Source organism: Triticum dicoccoides, chromosome 2A (genome assembly GCF_002162155.2).
Source record: "Triticum dicoccoides isolate Atlit2015 ecotype Zavitan chromosome 2A, WEW_v2.0, whole genome shotgun sequence".
NCBI classification, from domain to species: Eukaryota; Viridiplantae; Streptophyta; class Magnoliopsida; order Poales; family Poaceae; genus Triticum; species Triticum dicoccoides.
Window position 1 is genome coordinate 709,010,560 of NC_041382.1, and position 5,996 is coordinate 709,016,555.

The following is a 5,996-nucleotide window of genomic DNA, read 5'->3' on the forward strand; positions in this document are numbered from 1 at the left end:
ACCCCATGGGTACAAGACATCAAAGCGTGAACGAAAAGAACAAGTATAGAGTGGGAGGAGAAAACGAGGAAGGAGACATGTGTGTGTAGTCATGGCACATTGACAAAAAAGAACAAAATTGAGAGAGGAATGGCAGCTAGCACAACAAGGCTCGAAGGCTCGAAGCTTCCTTGGGTAGATATAGTCAGGCCATAGAATAAATTTGCCTATACAATACTAGCTGCACTAAGTTTTGCAAGACTTTCTCCCCGTGATGGTTAAAGGAGTAGCTTTTATTTCTATGGATTCTAAATTAATTACACTGTCCACCAAAATTTAATCAGAAAGATTTTGCAAGATTTTTTTGCTTTGCTATGCATCAATTTTGCTCATTATCAGTATACCAATAATCAAGCGTCAAAATAATTGCACTATAATAAAAGGTCAAAAATTGCAAGATTGCCACCTGCATTCCAATGATCCAATCTGAGTATAAATAAACCAGACAAACACTGACGTCACAGCACCTGCCATTGATTCCTGCATGATAAACAAAGTCAGATCCACCAGCAGACTACCCACCGCAGCCCACAAGTTTGCTCCACCAACAACCTTCCAAGAAAAGTCGGGATTCTCCGAGGAATCGGCCATGACCGACGCCGGAGCAGGCCGGCGCATCACCGTCAGGTCCGTCTCCTGCCGCGGGGTCAAGTCCTTTGTCCCCTTCCAGAAGCCGCCGCTCTACGCGGCCGTGTCCCTCGGCGGCCGCCGGGAGAAGACGCCCGCCGACCCGGACGGCGGCGAGAACCCGGACTGGGACGACGCCGTCTTCGCGTTCGACGTCGACGGCGCGGGCGCGGGAGAGGCCGGCGACGGCGGGCTCCTGCAGTTCGAGGTCAAGGCGCAGGTGCCGCTCCTCGGCACCAAGCTCGTCGGCACGACCTGCGTGCCGCTGTGCCATCTCGGTGGCGATGGCGGGGCGCCGCGGCGCGCGAGCTACCAGGTGCTCGCCCCCGACGGTAAGCCCAACGGCAGCCTCAGCTTCGTCTACGCCTTCACCGTAGGCGGCGCGTATCAGCAGCCGCAGATCTACGGCGCGCCGGAGCAAGACCTCGGCTCTTGCTGCGCGCCTCCGCCTCCGCCCCCGTCGAGCTCGGCTTATCCAGCTCCGGCGGCAACAAGCTTTGCTCCACACGGCAGCAGCTACCCTCCGCCGCCGTCGAGTTCGGCTTATCCAGCTCCGGCGACAACAAGCTTTGCGCCGCACGGCAGCAGCTACCCGCCACCACAATCTCCATTACCGCCAGTGTCCTCACTGTATCCGTCGCTACACGACGTTCTGCCGCCAAGCAGCTACCCTCCGCCGTCCAATTTCGGACCAAACAGTAGCTACCCGCCGCCGTCGGCACCGCCGGCCACTGCATATCCGCCACCGCCGCCGTCGTGCACAGCCTGCCCGGCTCCTCCGGCACAATACATCAGCAGCTATCCGCCTCCACCGCCGAGCTATTATCCTCCTCCACCACCGAGCGGCTACCCACCTCCAGCGCGGATGAACCCGGAGTTCCCGGCTTCCAGCTTCCCCCCTCCAGCCAGCAGCTATCCGCCGCCGCCGGAGTCCGGCTCAGAGTTCCCTGTACTTTCAAGATCAGTTGATCGTGCATCGCCATACGTGGCGCCGATGTTTCAGGACTCCGCCATCACTTACCCGCCGGTGCCTACCGCCGGCTCTTACTACCCTCCGCCGGGGACACGGCACCGCGAGGAAGGGGCGAGTTCGCCGTACTACTACCCTCAGCCTGGGACTCGCTACTCGTAGGAGGAATCTTGCAGATTACTTGGTACTTGGACTTTGGGATGCATAGCAAATCACAAAGCAATGACCTTTTGTTTATAGCACAAAGCAATGACTTTGTAATCGCAGTGATTTCCAGCAAAGAGTGTGGATTTGTTGTACTCCCTCCATTTTTATTTATTCTGCATATTAGATTTGAGAAGTAAAGTTTGACCAAATTTATAAAAAATAATATGAACATTTATTGTAACAAATCTATAGGTTGTAAAAGCGATTTCAATAATGAATCTAATGGTATTGATTTGTTATTGTATATATTAATATTTGACTTCGATCAAATCTAATACGTGGACTCAATAAAAACAGAGGGAGTACTACAATACAAACGTGCCCTCTGTCTAGACCATTTTGTTTGTGTCAAGAATCATGTTATTTTTATATAGAAATTTCTATCTTTTGTTTCTTTCAAACAAGAGAACTTTTGACCTTCAACTTTGCACGTCAACTATACAAGAGTGCCACTAACTGCATAAAATGTTTCCGATTTTTCTGCTGAAATATAAGTTTGTCAAAATTTAAATTTCAAATGAATTGTATTATTTAAAAAATATGTTGCGCCAAAAAACATCCGAAAACTTTTCTGCATATTGTAGTACTTATGTGATGTTGATCTACAAAGTTTCGAGTTCAAATGGTCTTTATTTGGTAGGAAAAAAAAGAAGTTTGGTTGCATGAACTTTGATGCAAAAATGTACGACGAGGACCGAGGATAGTGGGTACATTGGTATGGAGGTAGCACAATCAGAACTTTCCATTTTCAACAATTCTATTTGCTCACAATCACAAGAAATTTGTCCCAAGATATAACACTTAATTTGGTTTTATTTGATTCATTTGTTCTTTATTGCCACGTGCTCGCAAGCACTCATGTTTTGCTCTTAAAATTTTGCAGGAGACGTTTGGTAGCCTGCATTCCCTAGCTAGGTTTGCTGGAAGCAAATTCGACTCATTCGGTAACTTGTCTTTACTGTTTCGCGTGCATAGCACAAACCTTAAAACACCTTCCAGCTAGAACTATTTTTCGCTCATCTTCTACTAATAATGACAGGCCCAGTTTGGATACTACTTTGCCGCAAGATACAAACGACTTCACCTACTCGATCCCTGATAAACATGAGATATGGGAAATTCTCAAAGGCATGAAGAAGAATGCCTCTCCTGGACCTGATGGATTCAATGTGGGTTTCTACCTTTCGGCTTGGAGTTGGATAGGAGATGATGTGACCAATTTGGTAAGAAATTTCTACACCACGGGTATTGTTTCGCCTCATCTCAATGATACTCAAATTGCCCTCATTCCGAAGAAACTTGCTTCGCATCTGCCTTCTGACTTTCGGCCCATAAGTTTGTGTAATGTTGTTTACAAAATCATTGCTAAATCTTTAGCCAATAGGTTGAAAGGACATTTGCCTGATTACATTCACCCCTCTCAGCAAGCTTTCATTGAAGGTAGGCGCATAAGCAATAATATTATTGTCGCCCAAGAAATTGCCCAGTCATTCTCTCTTGCTTCTTGGAAGAGCCTTGATTTTATACTGAAAAATGACCTTGCCAAAGCTTTTGATAGAATTGAGTGGCACTTCATTGTCTCGGCTCTTGCTCGTAAAGGTCTCCATGGCCATTTCATAAAACTTGTTCATGCATGCATTTCATCCTCAACGTTTTCAGTGATCATTAATGGTCAATCTTTTGCAAAATTCAATAGTTCCAGAGGCATTAGACAGGGATGTCCTTTGTCACCGTATCTTTTTGTCCTTGCAGTAAATGAGTTATCTCTTATGTTACAGGATGCCTTGCAAGCTAATCACCTGACAGGTATTTTGCTTGGACCAAATTGCCCTCCTATTCACTCTTTGATGTTTGCAGATGACCTGATTGTTTGTGGCAAAGCTAATGTGCAGGAAGAAGCTAATACTATTTTACAGCTTTTAGACCATTTTTGTTGTGATTCAGGGCAAACTCCAAACTGGAGTAAATCTGGTATCTTATTCAGCAATAATGTTACGATGCAGGTTAAACAAGATATTAAGAGAATCTTTCCAGCTCACATCGATAGTTCTTTCGTCCATTTAGGCCATCCACTTGTTTTACCTTCTAAAGATAGATCAACTGCTTATAACTTTGTTTACGATAAATTCAAGTCCAAACTTAGCACATATAAAGCCAACAGACTCTCTCATGCGGCAAGATTAACTCTCATAAAATCCGTTTTCTCTTCCATTCCTGTATATTACATGTCCAACATACTTTTTTCAAAAAAGTTCCTTGCTAAACTAACAACAATCATTAGGAACTTTTGGTGGACAGGTATTCAAGATGATCAGACTACTAGAAGCTTGTGCCTTAGGGCATGGGCTGATGTATGTATTGAGAAGAAAATTGGTGGTCTTGGTGTTAGAAATTTGCAGGCAATCAACCAAGGACTTGTTCTCTCGACGGCATGGAGATTGGCAAAAGAGCCGCAAAGTCAGCTAGCATTGATTCTCAAGGCAAAGTATCATCATGATACATCCATTTGGAGAGCCCGGCCGAACAAACCTAAATCTGCCTTTTGGTCTGCAATTCTAAAGGTAAAGCCTCTTCTAATCTCAGCCACAATTTGCCAAATTGTTGATGGTGCTAGTTCTATTTGGAGCTCGCCTTGGTTTTCCGGATGGGAAACTATTTATGATCATTTTATCATTCAGCAATAATCTTTTTCTTACCCTGCACAAGTTAAAGATCTTTGGATACCGGGTCAAAAGAACTGGAATGCAAACTTGATTAATTCTCTTTTCACTCCTGAATTGGCTAATACCATTCTACAAACTCCTATTATTAAGGCAAATGGTAAGGATATGTTGGTTTGGAAACTAACTCCTGTAGGTGAATTCTCTTCCAAAAGTGCTTACAAGCACTGCTTCAACAATCTTCAGCTTCCACCAAGGCAAAGGCCCAAAATTGTTCCTATGCATGTCATTTCCCTTCTTAATCAGGTGTGGGAGGATAAACAAATGGCACCAAGAGTTTAGACATTTGCTTGGAGGCTTCTTAGGAAAGCACTTCCTACAGGTAAGAGGGCAGGTAGGTACTCCAAACATATCAATGAAAACTGCTCTAGATGTGGACTATTAGAAGATGAAATGCATATGTTGTTTATCTGTCCTTTTTCTAAAGCTGCATGATTTTGCTATCCCTGGTTTATTAAAATGGAATCTCTGGCTGAAAATTATCATTCTATTCCTGATATGATTCATGCTTTGATTACATCTCAACATCCAAAAATAAACTTGACTACTCTCTATACTTTTTTATGGTGTCTTTGGAAAGCTCGGAACGACTATCTATTTTGCAGCAAATTATGCAAGCCTTCCCAGGTGTATGCTTCAGCAAATGCAATAATTGAAGCAACCAATTTAGAAGATAAGAACTCCGCTCAGCAACAAGAAAGCGATAAAGCTCAGGAGCAGTTGCAGGCTTCTACAACAACCACGCATACACATGACTGTAATAACCTTACAGGGAATGTCATCTTTTGCGACGCAGCCTAGGAGAGACGCACAGATTCAGAGCTGGGCCATGCTGGCTTAGGAGTAATCATCACCATGCAAGACAATCGGCACCTCCAACGACTACACGTCTCTGCGCTTTTGCCTCCAGTTTCATCACCCCTCCAGGCTGAGACTTATGGGCTGCTACTAGCTACTAAGTTAGCTGCAGGTTCAGAACCCTCACTTTTGCACCGACTGCTCGGTGTTAGTTTCAGCGGCAAGGTCATCAACGGTATTTGCTGCTCCAGGATGTTGGGAGAACAGACCTCTCCTTGCAGAGATCCAAGCCTCTCCCTCTTTTAGTCGTAACAAGATCACTCACATCAACAAAAGCAACAATGTAAAAGCTGATCATCAAGCTCGATTAGCTTTGCGGATTCAGTCAAGGTCCTTAGCTCTTCGTTGCTTATGTACACAAGCAGATCAAGGTCAATGTCCCGGAAAGGACATAGTTTCTGGTTCTAGCATGAGTCCCTTCATGCTTCTTTCTGTAAAATGCACCTGATCATCAATAAAGTTTTCTTGTGTTAAAAAAAACACCTTCCAGCCAGATCAGTGAGGAGCAACCAAAATCGGTTGTTTCATCTCAGCTAGGCTCGCTGCATGCATGGGAGGGGAATGCGGTGCCTGGC